Source organism: Grampus griseus (assembly GCF_964374135.1).
Source record: "Grampus griseus genome assembly, chromosome: 13".
Classification (NCBI taxonomy): Eukaryota; Metazoa; Chordata; class Mammalia; order Artiodactyla; family Delphinidae; genus Grampus; species Grampus griseus.
This window is the reverse complement of record NC_139007.1, coordinates 19,929,604-19,950,433: the sequence shown is the minus strand read 5'-3', so window position 1 is coordinate 19,950,433 and position 20,830 is coordinate 19,929,604. Positions and strand designations below refer to the sequence as shown.

The 20,830-nt window shown below is 41.2% G+C and overlaps 1 long non-coding RNA gene across 1 annotated transcript in view; it reads right to left on the bottom strand.

Moving 5' to 3' along the window:
• Window positions 1-2,359: 2,359 nt before the first annotated feature.
• Window positions 2,360-20,830, bottom strand: part of LOC309831940 — a 223,059-nt gene continuing 204,588 nt past the window's right edge. The window contains exon 3 of the long non-coding RNA XR_014297647.1: window positions 2,360-2,422. This is a non-coding gene — a long non-coding RNA (uncharacterized lncRNA). The remainder of the gene's footprint in view (window positions 2,423-20,830) is intronic.

Sequence of the window (20,830 nt, the reverse complement as noted above, 5' to 3'; positions counted from 1 at the left end):
TAACCCAAGTCATCTATCCTGGAGAATGTTCTGTGTACACTTGAGAAGAAAGGGTATTCTGCCACTTTTGGGTGGAATGTTCTATAAATATCAATTAAATTTATCTGGTCTCTTGTGTCATTTAAAGCTTGTGTTTCCTTATTTATTTTCTGTTTGGATGATCTGTCCATTGGTGTAAGTGGGGTGTTAAAGTCCCCTACTATTATTTTGATACTTTTATGTCGATTTCTCCTTTCATGGTTGTTAGCATTTGCCTTATGTACTTAGGTGCTCCTGTGTTGGGTGCATAAATATTTGTAATTGTTATATCTTGCTCTTGGATTTGCCTTATGTACTTAGGTGCTCCTGTGTTGGGTGCATAAATATTTGTAATTGTTATATCTTGCTCTTGGATTGATCCTTTGATCATTATGTAGTGTCCCTCCTTATCTCTTTTAACAGTATTTATTTTAAAGGCTATTTTATCTGATATGAGTATTGCTACTCCAGCTTTCTTTTGATTTCCATTTGCATGGAATACCTTTTTCCATCGCTTCACTTTCAGTCTGTATGTGTCCCTAGGTCTGAAGCGGGTCTCTTGTAGACAGCATATATATGGGTCTTGTTTTTAATTTCCGTTTAGCGAGCTGTGTCTTTTCGTTGGGGCATTTAATCCATTTACATTCTGGTTATTATCGATATGTATGTTCCTATTACCATTTTCTTAATTGTTTTGGGTTTCTTTTGTGAGTGTTTTTCTTCACTTGTGTTTCCGGCCTAGAAGAAGTTTCTTTCCCATTTGTTGTAAAGCTGGTTTGGTGGTGCTGAATTCTCATAGCTTTTGCTTGTCTGAAAAGCTTTTGATTTCTCTGTCGAATCTGAATGAGATCCTTGCCAGGTAGAGTAATCTTGCTTGTAGGTTTTTCTCTTTAATCACTTTAAGTATATCCTGCCACTCCCTTCTGGCTTGCAGAGTTTCTGCTGAAAAACCAGCTGATAACCTTATGGGGATTCTTTTGTTTATTAGTTGTTGCTTTTCCCTTGCTGCTCTTAATACTTTTTCTTTGAATTTACTTTTTGTTAGTTTGATTAATATGTCTTTGTGTGTTTTTCCTACGGTTTATCCTGTATGGGACTCTGTGCTTCCTGGACTTGGGTGACTGTTTCCTTTCCCATGTAAGGGAAGTTTTCCACTATAATCTCTACAAATATTTTCTCAGACCCTTTCTTTTTCTCTTCTTTTTCTGGGACCCCTATAATTCAAATGTTGGTTCATTTAGTGTTGTCCCAGAGGTTTTTTTTTATAGCCTGGGAAATGCCTCATAAGATTCAGATGGGTGCACATTTCTTTTGCACAGTAGGAGACAGTCAAGTGTGAAAAGGAAGGAAGGAAAGACAAAACCTGACTGCAGGAGTGGGTCTCAGACACATCAGCTTGAGCAAGTGACACATGGAAACTGAACATCTACAAAATGATCTCCTTAAAGTTGCCAAAGCCATGTACCCCTAGAAAGTCTTCAAGCCCCTTCAGGGGTGTACATATATATTTATACATATGCATATGTATTTATTTGTATATGTATATGTGTGTGTGTGTGTGTATATATATATATATATATATATATATATATATATATATATAAAGCTAATTATGATGTTCTCATTGGAAGAATTGAGACAGAAATCAAATTCAAGCAAAAATTCACTTCCCTGAGCTCATTTGTCCTCAAGTCCTCTGCAAAATTTCTTGCCATACCCACACACGCAAATGGCTAAGATGTTTCATCTTAGGAGCTCCTTCTACTGGCAGTGGCTTCCTGGAGTGGTAATGAGGCTTGTCAGATTGAGTCTTAGCTCTAATGAGTGCCGAGAATTCCAGGAAGATGGCGGAAGAGTAAGACTCGGAAATCACCTTCCTCCCCACAGATACACCAGAAATACATCTACACGTGGAACAGCTCCTACAGAACACCTACTGAACGCTGGCAGAAGACCTCAGACCTCCCAAAAGGCAAGAAACCCCCCACGTACCTGGGTAGGGCAAAAGAAAAAAGAATAAACAGAGACAAAAGGATAGGGACGGGACCTGCACCAGTGGGAGGGAGCTGTGAAGGAGGAAAGGTTTCCACACACTAGGAAGCCCCTTCGCGGGCGGAGACTGTGGGTGGCGGAGGGGGAAGCTTCGGAGCCACGGAGGAGAGCACAGCAACAGGGGTGCGGAGGGCAAAGCGGAGAGATTCCCGCGCAGAGGATCGCTGCCGATGGGCACTCACCTGCCTGAGAGGCTTGTCTGCTCCCCCCGCCGGGGCGGGCGGGGCTGGGAGCTGAGGCTCGGGCACCGGTCGGAGCGCAGGGAGAGGACCGGGGTTGGCGGCGTGAACCCAGCCTGAAGGGGTTAGTGCACCATGGCTGGCCGGGAGGGAGTCCAGGGAAAAGTCTGCACCTGCCGAAGAGGCAAAAGACTTTTTCTTACCTCTTTGTTTCCTGGTGTGCGAGGAGAGGGGATCAAGAGCGCTGCTTAAAGGAGCTTCAGAGATGGGCGCGAGCCGCGGCTAAAAGCACGGACCCCAGAGACGGGCATGAGACGCTAAGGCTGCTGCTGCCGCCACCAAGAAGCCTGTGTGCGAGCACAGGTCACTATCCACACCGCCCTTCCGGGGAGCCTGTGCAGCCCACCACGGCCAGGGTCTCCTGATCCAGGGACAACTCCCCCGGGAGAACGCACGGCGCGCCGCAGGCTGGTGCAACGTCACGCTGGCCTCTGCCGCCGCAGGCTCGCCCCAAACTCTATGCCCCTCCCTACCCCCAGCCTGAGTGAGCCAGAGCCCCCGAATCAGCGGCTCCTTTAACCCCATCCTGTCTGAGCAAAAAACAGACAACCTCCAGCGACCTACACGCAGAGGCAGGGCCAAATCCGAAGCTAAACCCCTGGGAGCTGTGAGAACAAAGAAGAGAAAGGGAAATCTCTCCCAGCAGCCTCAGAAGCAGCGGATTAAAGCTCCACAATCAAGTTGATATACCCTGCATCTGTGGAATACCTGAATAGACAACCAATCATCCCAAATTAAGGAAGTGGACTTTAGGAGCAAGATCTATGATTTTTTTTCCCTTTTCCTCTTTTTGCGAATGTGTATGTGTATGCTTCTGTGTGAGATCTTGTCTGTATAGTCTTGATTCCACCATTTGTCCTAGGGTTCTATCCGTCCATGGTTTTTTTTTAAATTCTTTTCTTAATCAATTTAAATAACGTTATTATACTTTACCTTCATTCTTTCTTTCTTTCCTTCCTTCCTTCCCTCCTTTAGACAACGAATCATCCGAAATTGAGGAGGTGGTCTCTGACAGCAAGATTTATGATTTTTCCCCATTTACCTCTTTTAGTGAGGGTGTATGTGTATGCTTCTGTGTAAGATTTTGTCTGTATAGCTTTGCCTCCAACATTTGTCCTAAGGTTCTATCCGTCCCTTTTTTTCCTAAATAAGAATTTTTTAATTCAATAACTTTATTATACTTTATTTTTACTGTATCTTCTTTCTTTCTGTCTTTTTTCCTTCTTTCCCTCCTTCCTTCCTTCCTCCTTCCCCTCCCTCCCTCCTTTCTTTCCTTCTTTCCTTCTTTGCTTCTTTCTTTCTTTCTTCCTTCCCTCCTTTCCTTCTTTCTTTCCTCATACTTCTACTAACTCCCTCTACTTTTTCTCCCTTTAATTCTGAGCCGTGTGGATGAAAGGCTCTTGGTGCTCCAGCCAGGAGTCAGGGCTCTGCCTGAGGTAGGAGAGCCAACTTCAGGACACTGGTCAACAAGAGACCTCCCAGCTCCACATAATATCAAACGGCAAAAATCTCCCAGAGACCTCCATCTCAACACCAGCACCCAGCTTCACTCAACGTCCAGCAAGCCACAGTGCTGGACAACCTACACCAAACAACTAGCAAAACAGGAACACAACCCCACCCTTTAGCAGAGAGGCTGCCTAAAATCATAATAAGGCCACAGACACCCCAAAACACACCACCAGACGTGAACCTGCCCACTAGAGAGACAAGATCCAGCCTCATCCACCACAACACAGGCACTAGTCCCCTCCACCAGGAAGCCTACACAACCCACTGAACCAACCTTAGCCACTGGAGACAGACATCAAAAACAGCGGTAACTACGAACCTGCAGTCTGCAAAAAGGAGACCCCAAACACAGTAAGATAAGCAAAATGAGAAGACAGAAAAACACACAGCAGATAAAGGAGCAAGATAAAAATGCACCAGACCTAACAAATGAAGAGGAAATAGGCAGTCTACCTGAAAAAGAATTCAGAATAATGATAGTAAGGATGATCCGAAATCTTGGAAATAGAATGGACAAAATGCAAGAAACAGTTAACAAGGACCTAGAAGAAATAAAGACGAAACAAGCAACGATGAACAACACAATAAAAGAAACTAAAAGTACTCTAGATGGGATCAATAGCAGAATAACTGAGGCAGAAGAACGGATAAGTGACCTGGAAGATAAAATAGTGGAAATAACTCCTGCAGAGCAGAAAAAAGAAAAAAGAATGAAAAGAACTGAGGACAGTCTCAGAGACCTCTGGGACAACATTAAACGCACCAACATTCGAATTATAGGGGTTCCAGAAGAAGAAGAGAAAAAGAAAGAGACTGAGAAAATATTTGAAGAGATTATAGTTGAAAACTTCCCTAATATGGGAAAGGAAATTGTTAATCAAGTCCAGGAAGCACAGAGAGTCCCATACAGGATAAATCCAAGGAGAAATACACGAAGACACATATTAATCAAACTGTCAAAAATTAAATACAAAGAAAGCATATTACAAGCAGCAAGGGAAAAACAACAAATAACACATAAGGGAATCCCCATAAGGTTAACAGCTGATCTCTCAGCAGAAACCCTACAAGCCAGAAGGGACTGGCAGGACATACTGAAAGTGATGAAGGAGAAAAACCTGCAGCCAAGACTACTCTACCCAGCAAGGATCTCATTCAGATTTGATGGAGAAATTAAAACCTTTACAGACAAGCAAAAGCTGAGAGAGTTCAGCACCACCAAACCAGCTTTACAACAAATGCTAAAGGATCTTCTCTAGGCAAGAAACACAAGAGAAGGAAAAGACCTATAATAACGAACCCAAAACAATTTAGAAAATGGGAATAGGAACATACATATCGATAATTACCTTAAATGTAAATGGACTAAATGCTCTCACCAAAAGACACAGATTAGCTGAATGGATACAAAAACAAGACCCTTATATATGCTGTCTACAAGAGACCCACTTCAGACCTAGAGACACATACAGACTGAAAGTAAGGGGATGGAAAAAGATATTCCATGCAAATGGAAACCAAAAGAAAGCTGGAGTAGCAATTCTCATATCAGACAAAATAGACTTTAAAATAAGGACTATTAAAAGAGACAAAGAAGGACACTACATAATGATCAAGGGATCGATCCAACAAGAAAATATAACAATTGTAAATATTTATGCACCCAACATAGGTGCACCTCAATACATAAGGCAAATACTGACAACCATAAAAGGGGAAATCGACAGTAACACATTCATAGTAGGGGACTTTAACACCCCACTTTCAACAATGGACAGATCATCCAAAATGAAAATAAATAAGGAAACACAAGCTTTAAATGATACATTAAACAAGATGGACTTAATTGATATTTATAGGACACTCCATCCAAAAACAACAGAATACACATTTTTCTCTAGTGCTCATGGAACATTCTCCAGGATAGATCATATCATGGGCCACAAATCAAGCCTTGGTAAATTTAAGAAAATTGAAATTGTATCATGTATCTTTTCCGACCGCAACGCTATGAGACTAGATATCAATTATGGGAAAAGATCTGTAAAAAACAGAAACACATGGAGGCTAAAGAATACACTGCTTAATAACGAAGTGATCACTGAAGAAATCAAAGAGGAAATAAAAAAATACCTAGAAACAAATGACAATGGAGACACGACGACCCAAAATCAATGGGATGCAGCAAAAGCAGTTCTAAGGGGGAAGTTTATAGCAATACAATCCTACGTTAAGAAACAGGAAACATCTCGAATGAACAAACTAACCTTGCACCTAAAGCAATTAGAGAAAGAAGAACAAAAAATCCCCAAAGTTAGCAGAAGGAAAGAAATCATAAAAATCAGATCAGAAATAAATGAAAAAGAAATGAAGGAAATGATAGCAAAGATTAATAAAACTAAAAGCTGGTTCTTTGAGAAGATAAACAAAATTGATAAACCATTAGCCAGACTCATGAAGAAAAAAAGGGAGAAGACTCAAATCAATAGAATTAGAAATGAAAAAGGAGAAGTAACAACTGACACTGCAGAATTACTGCAAGCAACTCTATGCCAATAAAATGGACAACCTGGAAGAAATGGACAAATTCCTAGGCACAACCTGCCAAGCCTGAGTCAGGAAGAATAAGAAAATATGAACAGACCAATCACAAGCACTGAAATTGAAACTGTGATTAAAAATCTTCCAACAAACAAAAGCCCAGGACCAGATGGCTTCACAGGCGAATTCTATCAAACATCTAGAGAAGAGCTAACACCTATCCTTCTCAAACTCTTCCAAAATATAGCACAGGGAGGAACACTCCCAATCTCATTCTACGAGGCCACCATTACCCTGATACCAAAACCAGACAAGGATGTCACAAAGAAAGAAAACTACAGGCCAATATCACTGATGAACATAGATGCAAAAATCCTCAACAAAATACTAGCAAAAAGAATCCAACAGCACATTAAAAGGATCATACACCATGATCAAGTGGGGTTTATTCCAGGAATGCAAGGATTCTTCAGTATACGCAAATCTATCAATGTGATAAACCATATTAACAAATTGAAGGAGAAAAAACATATGATCATCTCAATAGATGCAGAGAAAGCTTTTGACAAAATTCAACACCCATTTATGATAAAGGCCTGCAGAAAGTAGGCATAGAGGGAACTTTCTTCAACATAATAAAGGCCATATATGACATGCCCACAGCCAACATCATCCTCAATGGTCAAAAACTGAAAGCATTTCCACTAAGATCAGGAACAAGACAAGGTTGCCCACTCTCACCACTCTTATTCAACATAGTTTTGGAAGTTTTAGCCACAGCAATCAGAGAAGAAAAGGAAATAAAAGGAATCTAAATCGGAAAAGAAGAAGTAAAGCTGTCACTGTTTGCAGATGACATGATCCTATACATAGAGAATCCTAAGGATGCTACCAGAAAACTACTAGAGCTAATCAATGAATTTGGTAAAGTGGCCGGATACAAAATTAATGCACAGAAATCTCTGGCATTCCTATATACCAATGATGAAAAATCTGAAAGTGAAATCAAGAAAACACTCCCATTTACCATTGCAACAAAAAGAATAAAATATCTAGGAATAAACCTACCTAAGGAGACAAAAGACCTGTATGCAGAAAATTATAAGACACTGATGAAAGAAATTAAAGATGATACAAATAGATGGAGAGATATACCATGTTCTTGGATTGGAAGAATCAACATTGTGAAAATGACTCTACTACCCAAAGCAATCTATAGATTCAATGCAATCCCTATCAAACTACCACTGGCATTTTTCACAGAACTAGAACAAAAAAATTCGCAATTTGTATGGAAACACAAAAGACCCCGAATAGCCAAAGCAATCTTGAGAACAAAAAAAGGAACTGGAGGAATCAGGCTCCCTGACTTCAGACTATACTACAAAGCTACAGTTATCAAGATGGTATGGTACTGGCACAAAAACAGAAAGATAGATCAATGGAACAGGATAGAAAGCCCAGAGATAAACCCACACACATATGGACACCTTATCTTTGATAAAGGTGGCAGGAATATACAGTGGAGAAAGGACAGCCTGTTCAATGAGTGGTGCTGGGAAAACTGGACAGGTACATGTAAAAGTATGAGATTAGATCACTCCCTAACACCATACACAAAAATAAGCTCAAAATGGATTAAAGACCTAAATGTAAGGCCACAAACTATCAAACTCTTAGAGGAAAACATAGGCAGAACACTCTATGACATAAATCACAGCAAGATCCTTTCTGACCCACCTCCTAGAGTAATGGAAATAAAAGCAAAAATAAACAAATGGGACCTAATGAAACTTCAAAGCTTTTGCACAACAAAGGAAACCATAAACAAGACCAAAAGACAACCCTCAGAATGGGAGAAAATATTTGCAAATGAAGCAACTGACAAAGGATTAATCTCCAAAATTTACAAGCAGCTCATGCAGCTCAATAACAAAAAACCAAACAACCCAATCCAAAAATGGGCAGAAGACCTAAATAGACATTTCTCCAAAGAAGATATACAGACTGCCAACAAACACATGAAAGAATGCTCAACATCATTAATCATTAGAGAAATGCAAATCAAAACTACAATGAGATATCATCTCACACCAGTCAGAATGGCCATCATCAAAAAATCTAGAAACAATAAATGCTGGAGAGGGTGTGGAGAAAAGGGAACCCTCCTGCACTGCTGGTGGAAATGTGAATTGGTACAGCCACTATGGAGAACAGTATGGAGGTTCCTTAAAAAATTAAAAATAGAACTACCATATGACCCAGCAATCCCACTACTGGGCATATACCCTGAGAAAACCAAAATTCAAAAAGAGTCATGTACCAAAATGTTCATTGAAGCTCTATTTACAATAGCCTGGAGATGGAAACAACCTAAGTGTCCATCATCGGATGAATGGATAAAGAAGAAGTGGCACATATATACAGTGGAATATTAACCATAAAAAGAAACGAAATTGAGCTATTTGTACTGAGGTGGATAGACCTAGAGTCTGTCATACAGAGTGAAGTAAGTCAGAAAGAGAGAGACAAATACTGTATGCTAACACATATATATGGAATTTAAGAAAAAAAAATGTCATGAAGAACCTAAAGACACAGACCTACTAGAGAATGGACTTGAGGATATGGGGAGGGGGAAGGGTAAGCTGTGACAAAGCGAGAAAGAGGCTTGGACATATATACACTACCAAACGTAAGGTAGACAGCTAGTGGGAAGCAGCTGCATAGCACAGGGAGATCAGCTCGGTGCTTTGTGACCGCCTGTAGGGGTGGGATAGGGAGGGTGGGAGGGAGGGAGACGCAAGAGGCAAGAGATATGGGAACACATGTATATATATAACTTATTCATTTTGTTGTAAAGCAGAAACTAACACACCATTGTAAAGCAATTATACTCCAATAAAAAGAAAAAAACAGTTCCCAGGGGGATGCTGAAAAAAATAAAAAAATAAAAATAAATAAAAAGAGTGCCATGGTTGATTAGCAATATCTGGCAGGATGGAGAAGTGATAGCATAAATGTCATATCAATCCTCCCACCTTAAATTCAGAATGACCGTACCAATGTCTTCTTGGGTCAGTCTCCCAAGGCAATAGAAATCAAAGCAAAAATAAACAAATGGGACCTAATCAAACTTACAAGCTCCTGTGCAACAAAGGAAACCATAAACAAAATGAAAAAACAACCTACGGACAGGGAGAAAATATTTGCAAATGATGTAACCGACAAGGGCTTAATTTCCAAAATATACAAGCAGCTCATACAACTCGATAAGAAAAAAACAAACAACAGAATCGAAAAGTGAGCAGAAGACCTCAATAGACATTTCTCCAAAGAAGACATACAGATGGCCAACAGGCACATTAAAAGATGCTGATCATCGCTAATTATTAGAGAAATGCAAGTCAAAACTACAAGCAGGTACCACCTCACACTGTTCAGAATGGCCATCATCAAAAAGTCTACAAATAATAAATGTTGGAGAGGGAAAAGGGAACCCTCCCACATTGCTAATGGGAATGTAAGTTGGCACAGTCACTATGGAAAACAGTATGGAGAACCCTCAAAAAACTAGAGTTGCCATATGATCCAGCAATCCCACTACTGGGCATATACCCAGAGAAAACCATAATTTGAAAAGATACATGCACTCCTGTGTTCATAGCAGCACTATTTACAATAGCCGAGACATGGAAACAATCTAAATGTCCATTGACAGATGAATCGATAAAGAAGATGTGATGTGTGTGTGTGTATATAAAATGGAATATTAGCCATAAAAAAAGAATGAAATAATGCCATCTGCAGCAACACGGGTGGATCTAGAGATTATCATACTAAGCAAAGTAAGTCAGAACAAAAAAGACAAATACCATATGATACCACTTATATATGGAATCTAAAATATGACACAAATAAACATTTCTACAAAGCAGAAACAGACTCACAAATGAAGAGAATAGACTTGTGGTTGCCAAGAAGCAGGGTGGGGGTGGGGGGAGGGAAGGATTTGGACTTGGGATTAGCAAATACAAACTAGTATATATAGGATGGATAAACAACAAGGTCCTACTGTATAGCACAGCGAACTATATTCATTATCCTGTGATAAACTAGAATGAAAATAATATAAAAAAGAATATATATATAACAACTGAGTCACTTTGCTGTACAGCAAAAATTAACACAACATGGTAAATCAGCTATACTTCAATAAAAATGTTTTTAAAAGTCAGAATGACCTAAACAAACTACTTTATTTGAAGGTTATTTGGCTACCTGACCTTTAGTTCCTAGAACTCTGAATGTAGGTACATTCCAAGGAATACACATTTTTAAAGGAAATGTGCATGAGTCTTACTTTATCATACACATGTTATCATAAGTAAATGTAGGGGGTGGAGTCAAGATGGCGGTGTGGGAAGACGCCAAGTTAGCATCTCCCCACAACTAGGGCACCTGCTGGCCACTGGCGGGGGACCCTGATGCCCAATGAGATGGGAGGAACCACAAGTGAACCAGTAGGACATGGGGGGACTGAGGGGGGAGGAGAAGGAGAGGCCAGACAGGATGGGAGACCCTGCGGTCGGGGAGATCAGGAGAGGCAGGTGGGAGAGGCACTTTGGGAGGAGAAGAGGGCGTTTTCCCTGCCCACTTGGGCCCGGGGAGTTTGCTGAGCTCCCAGGCCAGTCCCCTGCCCGCCAAGGCCACCCTTTTCCACCCCCCACCCCGGCTGCATTGGTCCTGGGGGCATAGGAGGGAGGCCAGGAAGATCAGGAGAGGCAGATGGGAGGGGCCTTCTGAGAGGAGGGCATTTGCCTGGCCCACTTGAGCCCAGGAAGCCTGCTGGGCTTGCAGGTGAGGTCCCCTGCCCTCTGAGACCAGGGGTGGGGGGTGGAAAAGGGTGGGCCCCTTCTGGGCCCCTTCTGTTCCTTGAGCCTAAGCCCCATCCCTCACAGCCCCCAAGGCCTTTTCCAGCCCTGTGGGTCCTGAGCATTGGCCCCGCCCACCACCCAGCCCTCACCCTTGCTTAGGCCCCACCCTCCACAGACAAGGCCTTCCCCCCAACCCTTTTTTTTTTTTACATCTTTATTGGAGTATAATTGCTTTGCAATGGTGTGTTAGTTTCTGCTTTATAACAAAGTGAATCAGTTATACATATATTCCCATATCTCCTCCCTCTTGTGTCTCCCTCCCTCCCACCCTCCCTATCCCACCCATCCAGGCGGTCACAAAGCACCGAGCTGATCTCCCTGTGCTATGTGGCTGCTTCCCACTAGCTATCTACCTTACATTTGGTAGTGTATATATGTCCATGTCTCTCTCTCACTTTGTCACAGCTTACCCTTCCCCCTCCCCATATCCTCAAGTCCATTCTCTAGTAGGTCTGTGCCTTTATTCCCATCTTACCTCTAGGTTCTTCATGACATTTTCTTTTTTTTTCTTAGATTCCATATATATGTGTTAGCATACAGTATTTGTCTTTCTCTTTCTGACTTACTTCACTCTGTATGACAGACTCTAGGTCCATCCACCTCAGTACAAATAACTCGATTTTGTTTCTTTTTATGGCTGAGTAATATTCCACTGTATGTATGTGCCACATCTTCTTTATCCATTCATCCGATGATGGGCACTTAGGTTGTTTCCATCTCTGGGCTATTTTAAATAGAGCTGCAATGAACATTTTGGTACATGACTCTTTCTGAATTATGGTTTTCTCAGGGTGTATGCCCAGTAGTGGGATTGCTGGGTCATACTCCTCCACCCTCTTCGGTGGGGACTCTGTGTATTTTTTCCTTTTCAACTTCTTTCCTATCACATAACACTTTTCCCCTGGAAAATAACAATGGTTAAACAGGTGGGCTTTGCTGATTTTAATTCCAGCTGTTTGGGCAGTGGTCAGGAAATCGCAAATTCCCCTTCTCCAATGCATAATACTATATTTCACACTAGAAGGTATTCAATAAATATTTATTGAATAATATCAAACATACTTGAAAAAATATTATCCCAGTAGCAACAAGCACAGCTATCGCCCAGATCTTGGTCTCTAATACCATCCTCCAATTAAAGCAACCAGAGCTCCTGGGAGGAATGGCTGATTCTAGGATTGGGGCAGGTAATATATATATGAGCCTGGAGAATCTATAGTACAGGAAAGTGAGAAAGTTCTCGAAAATAAAAAGCCCACAATGATGGGGGTATTTCAAAGGGACATGTGAGCCAACTGAAAGAGTTCTTAATGGTCAAAGCTGGAACAGTTTACAACAAAATAAACAATATAGTACTGGATTGTAACCCAAAGTATAAAATCAATATCCATGAGTTCATATCAATATAAATAAATGATTGGCTTAATAACAATAAATGAGGAGAGTGGATAAACTTCCAGCGCAGAGTTTACTGTCACACTCAAGGAGGTGGAGAATAACGCCCCACTCTTTTAGGTGTGGGCTGTACATAATGACTTTCTTCCAAAGAGTACAGTATATGCAGAGGGTGGGGAAAGACTAAACTGAAGTGGAGAAACCTGAAAAACAGTACCTCAGCCAGGTGATCAAAGTTCACATCAACGTGATAAGTCATATTGACAATATAGATCATTGTTATAATATGATGAGAATGACACTGTATCTCTGTGGTCTTCCTCCCAGAAACTTGTAACGCCAATCTAACTATAAGAAAAATATCAGAAAAATCCCAGTAGAGGGACATTCCACAAACTACCTGACCAGTATTCCTCAAAAGTGTCAAGGTCATCAAAAACAAGGAAAATCTGTGAAACTGTCAAACTTAAGAGTATCCTAAGCAGACATGACTATGAAATGTAATGTGATATCCTGGGTGGGATCATGGAACACAAAAAGAATATTAGATAAAAACTAAAGATTTTGTTCAAATATTAAAAATACGGGCTTTAGCTAATAATAATGTGTTCATTAATTGTGGTTCATTAATAATGGTTCATTAATTGTGACCAATATACCCCACTAATATAAAATGTTAATAATAGATAAAACTGGGTGTGGGGTATAAAGGCACTCCCTGTACTATTTAGCAACTTTTCTGTAAATTTAAATCTATTCTAAATTTTTTTTAAGAACTAAGTTAATTTTTTATTTCTTTACAGAATTCAACTGGTAGTAAATAGCTGTATCTCTCTCATTCTTAACGTAAAAACTCAAAAGCATTTTATTAAAATTCTTTTATGCTTTCCCTTTGCTGAAAATAACTAAAGAGATGTTTTAATCACAGTATGATTTTACATACTGATCTAGCTACCTGAAGTTGGTAAAGACATTTTAATTTCAATCCTTTACCTCGAAAGTCATCAAAAAGAAGACAGAATAAAAAAGAGGAAGAAAATCCATCTTCAAGAAAGCAAATGTAATCTTAACATTTGACAAGTAGAGCTCAAGTGTTTCATCCAAAACCAACTCTGCTGGTGTCTTTGCTGTTCACTCCTGAAGCCAAGTTCCTCCCTGTCCCTTTGGATGAAAATTCAGACAGATTCCAGGGGTCTTATGGTCATTCTCAGATAATTAGAAGTCCTCTGATATCTTTAGTAAAACTTAAAAAAAAAAAACTGTCTCATTTCAATAATTAACTTCTCCAGCTCAGTGTAGTGAAAAGTTGGTCTTCATCCAAAGTTAAATTTTCTCCTCTCTGGCAAACTTAAACCAGCTACAGGGAGCACGTACAATAGTAAAGGGTAGGAACTTTTTTTTCTTCTTTCCATCTCTGCCTTAGTTTTTCCCCTTTCCTCTTCTCACCCTCCATGCTTCCTGAGCCTATGGGTTGGTTGGGGCAAAGGATAATTGGTCAACAAAAATATGACTAGACTGGCCCTGTCTGGGACAGGTGCTCTCTGGACCTGACTCATTAATCTCAGAGGGCACTTTTAGGGATCCAGTTTGGGGACACAATATTTCTGAAGATCTCTTGTCTGCCACCCCCTTGATTAAACACTGCCTCTCTACTCTGGTTGCTCATGTCCTTCCTCAGCACTGGGCATCTTATGGTACCCTTCCAGCTCCTACCTGCCAAGGCCTCCTCACCCTATCGGCAGCTGTCTTGAACTTTATCTAATAAAAGTCACTCGCTATCTCTCATTTATGCCCACATCTGGCCCATGGAAACAGTCATACATCTTGCCTCCAATAAGCTCTGGTAGCTTATGTTGTAACGATGCATTTCTCTCGTTCATTCACGCTGCTCTCAGAGCAGCCTGCCAGAGTCACGCACCCTTTAGATTTCTTAAGGTCTGAGCCAGACACCAATCCCCTGGGCTACTCAAGGTCCAGAGCATCTGAGTAGACCTGGAGACTCTCCTTGCCCTAGGCTTAGCATGAAGGATAGGTCCTCCTTCTTCATGCTTATTGCGGGGAGTAGGGGCAAAACTGGGCATCCCAGCACATGTGGGATTGTTGTCCTAATTTTTTAAAGGCTAACGATAGATGTTCAGCTAAGAGTTGAAAAATACTGGGTTTTGACCACTTCTTCCTTTGTGGGTCCTGCAGGTGAGGACCGTGCACCTCACTTTGTAGTGTGCTATCATTTGCCTTGGGCTCTTAGCTGAAACTGAGACTTAAGTAGGTCCTTCAGTGCACTCTCTTATATAAGGAGATCAACATAACCAAGGAAATAAACAGAGTACCAAGCACGCTGGGCAAACACTATGAAATCTGGACCATAGTAAAAGAGGAAGTTAAGAGCTAACACTTAAGTAGGGGATAGAATTTCCTAATCATAAGTGGCACAGTTCTAAAGAAGACCAATCAATTGTCTTTGCATCAGAACAAGTTGTGGAGGTGTAGGTCATCCAAGGAAGACATGGAGAAAGCCTATGGAGAGATCCAGATTCCCACAAAAGAAGAGCGGAGGAGGCGAAACCAAAGAGGAATTATACTCTCAAACCAATTCAACTGTTCACAACGCAGCCTCAAAAGTCCTTTGTATTTTAACTAGCAGCATAGAAAAAGCAACCCAAATGTTAATAATAGTCATAACTAACGCTTAGAGAGTTTTGATTTCGTGCCAGGCGTTTCTCTAAGTGAGTTTGCATGTTCTACTTCATTTAACCCTCATAGCAGCCCTGTGAGGTGGGCATCGTAACTATCCCACCTCCCACTTGACAGATGAGGAAACTGAGTCACAGAGACAGAAAGTAAGTTGCACCAGGTTATACAGCAAGCAAATGTCAGAGCTAAGATTTTAAACCAGGCAGTCAGGCCTCAAAGACTGCTATTAATAATGACTCTAATGCTGTGGCTCTTTGAGGTTGAAGTAACTTGATTATCATTTCATTTGTTTTTAAATCTTTCCAGGAATTGTCTACAGCTATGAAAAGTTCAGTAAACAGAAATCTCCAAGTTTCAGCCAGTAGTTCCAGAGCTTACGACACTCTGATCAGTTTTCTGGAGGAATACAAAGATGGGTAAGATACAGCCTCAGTCCTCAAAGAACTTAGGGTTGAACTGAGGGTCAGATATGGATAAGAAAGGGAAGATGTACCTTGATTCCCACTGTAGTATAAGATTTTATAAGTACAATGAAGAGAATCAGCAGAGCACTAAGGGTGAGAGGAATACATATATATTTCCTTTAATCTTCAGAACGCAAGGAAGCTATTATGATGCTCATTTTCTATGAGGATTTGGAAACAAGATTGCTTAATAACTTGCCCGAGTTGACAGGAGTTTTGAGGAAGCAGAACTGAGATTCTCCCTGCATCCATGCAATGTCCCATCTCTTTCTCTGCTTGCTGCACTGTGGGCAGGAGGGAGGCCATCTTAGTGGAGGAGAACAGCAAGAGCAACGTAAGGGCAACAGTAAGGGATGAGCAGGCTTTCAGGACGTTGGGGATGAGAATGCATTGAGTTTGGGAACAGGAAGAAGGAGAGGAAGTCCAACAGGTAGGACGGTCCGGACAGAGGCATCCTGTGGCCACCAGACTGAGGACTTGACGTGGCGAGCTACGGGGTATCACTGAAGCTGTATGGGCAGGGAGGCAACGTGCAGCCAGAAGAAGTAAATGGGATAAGGTGGAGACTTGACTGGAAAAAGGGGAAGAAAGAGGCACAGAGGAGGCTACTCCCACAGCCCAGTTCTTATAATGAACACTGGTTAAAAAAATTGAAAAGCTGCAGCATCTCAGTAATCGTTAAGCTGTGCAAAGACCAAAGGCAAAGGATAAATACATTATAAAGATGTAGCATTTGACAGAGGCAATAGGCATCCCTAGGGCTAAATCAGAAGCTGCAGAATAATAAATACTCGCTGTGTATCTAAGGTGGGACTGTGACATACATATATGTCTTTGGGAATGGCAGCCCTACCTTGGTATAGACAAATGGAGGTCAGGGGAGCCCAAGAACTAGAATTTTCTATAATTTTTATTTAGAAACAGAAACATAGCAATAACAATTGGCTCCTTATTCTATTTTTGTACATGGGTCAGCATTTGAGTTTCATCAGTTTAACAGAGCAAAGGAAAAGATTGCATCCTGATGACAGGGACCCAGGGAGAGGCCCACAAGCTTGATTATATGTAGCACATTTGATACACAGGCTTGTTTGTGTTTTCTCCCCACCCAGAGCGTCTGGGGTCCTTGTGGACAGAGCCAGAGCCCTGTATTTCCTTCATATCCTCCACAGGGCTGGAGGCACAGCACAGGCTTCATAAATGCTTCTTTAAAGGGGAAAGTAAACCACACAGACAAAAAAGAAGGGAACAGCTAAATGGACAGTATGACATTTTAGAGCATGAGTAACATTTACATGAAAGGGTCTTACTCTCTTCTTGCCAGAAAAATGTCCAAAAATTCTCACTTACACACAATGAGGGTATTCAGAGGTAAGACCATTTAATGGATTGGACCTGTGAGAAAACTGCAAATTCCCTGCTCCCCTTTCCAACAGAGGTACACTTGAGGAGTAGGAAGGGGGCAGGGGAGAGAAAGAGAAAAAGAGTAGAAGAGAGTAAGACTTCTTTTTCTTCTTTACATGGTACCCAAGCTGATCGAGGCAGAGAGAAGCAGACATTCCCAGCCTCATTGCAGATGCACAGTTGTCTCTCCCCAGTGCTCAGAAACTTCCTCTGCAAGGGTAGAAATACTATGATCCAGTTTCTTGTAGAGAGAATCATCACACCGATCTGGAGCTTTTCCAGTGTCACATAACTTTTAGATTCCTTCCCCAAAATGCCCACTTATCAACTGTCTTTCAGTTGGACATTATTTTTTGTAAGTCATGTTGTTGCCAATAAACGATTTCTCATATAGGTTTACAGAAACATTTCTAAAAGTGACTGATGCCTTTGAATAATTATTCAATTCAGGAATATTCATGGGGTGCCTACTTTATGCCAAGTCCTGTGCCAGGTGTTGAGAAACAAAAATATTTTAAGACTCAGTCCTTCCTTACAAGTAATTCCCAGTTCAGTGGGGGAGACAGGCACACATCAGGTTAACTATTCCATAACGTAGCAAGCACAGCATTTTCGATCTTCACAGATAATCATAAGCGTAATCAGGGGAAAAGCCTAATGTGATCTAGGTGGCTTGGGGAAGACAGGAGGCCATGCAAGATTTCTAGAACTCTTGAGTCCTGAACAGATCTTTAAAATGGTGGAATTTTTTTTTTTTTAGGAGAAAATGAAAGGAAGAGATAAGAGTGGAGTTGTATTACATGAAAGAGAAGATCATAAACAAAGAACAGCATAGAGGTAAGAAACAACATGGCTTCTGTGCCAAAGTACAAGTATTTCAGGGTTCCTGGAACAATAATTATTGGACAGGGAAAAGGACGAAGAGTCAAGTGAAGCCACACACAGAGGATCCTGTGAGCTGTGCTAAGAAGCCGGGACCTTCTCCCATTAGGAGTGGACAGGGAGTCAATGAAGACTTGCAATCAGGTTAATGATATGATCCAGTTTGGTTTTGAACGAGTCCTTCTAGCAATTATCAGTGTGTGGAAAGTTCGAAGGGGGCTAGAACGAAAGCAGCGAGGTTAGCCTCTAGGTAGTGGTTGAAGCTCCACATGAGTAAAGGGATGGACAGGAGACTGGAGAAAAGTTTAAGGGAAAGCAGTGGAAATTGGTGATTAACCCTGTTATTAAGCTAAGGAAGAGGGAAAGATCAAGATTTCAAGGGGGATGCTACAACCAAGGCTACAAGAGAGGAGCACAGGACGGGGACAGAGCTGTTGAGTTAAATATTTGACATGTGTCTGAGGTGCCTCTGGAACATCTGAGTGGAAATATCCAGCAGACAGTTGAATAAATGGATGTGAAGTTTGAGATAGATTCTAGAGCTATAATTTGGGAGTCAGTTAACCACTTCTGCTTGTGACCCACTTAAAATATCCTGCTTGCAAATGCTGTGCAAACTCACTCTCTTAGTTGAAAAATGACATATGACTGGCTCACGTTGACATTATACTTATTTCTCTCAGGGTTTGTGACACTGTGATAATTTTAAAGAACATAAACTCTAAAAGAAACACCTATTAAAAAAAAAGCAATTAATTTCTCATGTACTCGTGAGAAGAAGAGACCCTAAGGATGCAGTTTCCATGGAACTGCCTTTGTTTCTCTAAAACTTAATGTCAGGTGGGGCTAATAATGCCTATACGTACTGACTACGTAGCTGGTTATCGACAGAATCAAGCTGAATATTGTGTTTTGAATAATCCCAAACAGTAAAAAGGCTTTTGCTGTTGATAGACTTAAAAAATACTAAGAAGTTTCTTTTTAAAAAAATTTTTAAATTGTTACAATATTGCTTCTGTGTTTTTATTTTTTGGTTTTTTGGCTGTGAGGCATGTGGGGTCTTAGCTCCCTGACCAGGGATCAAACCCACACCCCCTGCATTGGAAGGCTACGGTCTTAACCACTGGACCACCAGGGAAGTCCCAAAAGTTTCTTATTTTTGACTTGGGCATCTGGCTACTTATACATCCTTAATTTCTTTCAGAGACAACATGAGAATATTATATGAAAGAAACCGAAACTAGAAAAAGAAAGAAATCCATAGCAGTTTTATTTTTATGTATACAGAGGCCTATGCTTCATTAGGCAGTGAATGTATCGGATCTCCATTAAGTCATTGGTGACACTGGCTCTACAACTCCAAATAGATCTGGTTTCTGTAACATCAGAGCACTGAACTAATTCAATTTTAAGGGCAAAATGCCAGGAGCTAGGAGGATTTGAAGGATAGGGAAAAGCATAATTAGATAAGCTGCAAAACTTAAATATGAACAATCGTTATGGCTGAGAATACGAGGGATGCAAACCTAGAAAAAACGCCCTTCGCCATTGGGAAATCTGACGACATTGTTGTCCAAAGTTAAAGCCACATGGAATGAAGTCACTGCCCCTTGGTTTCACTCGATCTCATCATGCACATCATCACCCAACTTGCCACTCTACAAAATGACCTCACTAATCTAGTTTTAATCGGCGTCTATAGAGTTTTTATTTACCTATTTCATTTTTGCACTTGTTTAATACATCCAGTTCCTAGTGTGCCTTCTATGTCTTTCTACATCTGTGTCGTGTTAGCATGACATAACACTTTTAAGCTGCCCTTGGAGTGTTTCACAAGGGGTGTCCTGCAGAAGGCTCTCTCCTTGTGGAGCAAGAATGGCTGAGACAGGATTTTGTGGTCAAATAAAAATGGGAGGGCTTCCATGGTGGCGCAGTGGTTAGGAATTGGCCTGCCAACGCAGGGGACACGGGTTTGATCCCTGGTCCGGGAAGATCCCACATGCTGTGGAGCAGCTAAGCCCGTGCACCACAACTACTGAGCCCGCGCACCACAACTACTGAAGCCTGCGCACCTAGAGCCCATGCTCCACAACAAGAGAAGCCACCGCGATAAGAAGCCCACGAACCACAACGAAGAGTAGCCCCCGCTCGCCGCAACTAGAGAAAGCCAGCATGCAGCAACGAAGACCCAACACATCCAAAAGTAGATACAATTAATTAATTTTAAAAAATGGGAAATTTTCTATTCTGCATTTCCCTCTTGGAGATTCAGGATGAACACTAGCATAGTAAAGGCTCTGCAAAAAAAGAAAACTGCTCAGCCTTTTAAATCTACCATTAAACTTGTCTGACCATAGACCCTTTCTTCTGGAACAACTATTAACAGCCTCAGAAGCTAGAGTCCAGTGAATCTACTCTGGGAAATAGCCCTAGAGGGTGGGTGGAGGATGGAAGCCTCACATCACACATTTATAAAAAGAACTGGATAAACGTTTTAATACAGTCTACCGTTTGTATCCATAGAACAGAGGAATAAGAAGCCTGGGTTTCAGCCCTGAATATGTAGCGTTGAGCGTATTTCGTATTTTACACCTCTTTTCCTCCTCGTGGATAGGACGGGGTAATGTTGAGACTACGAGTCACTACATATTCAAGTACTCTGGGAAATAACAGATGTCATTTATTAAGTGCT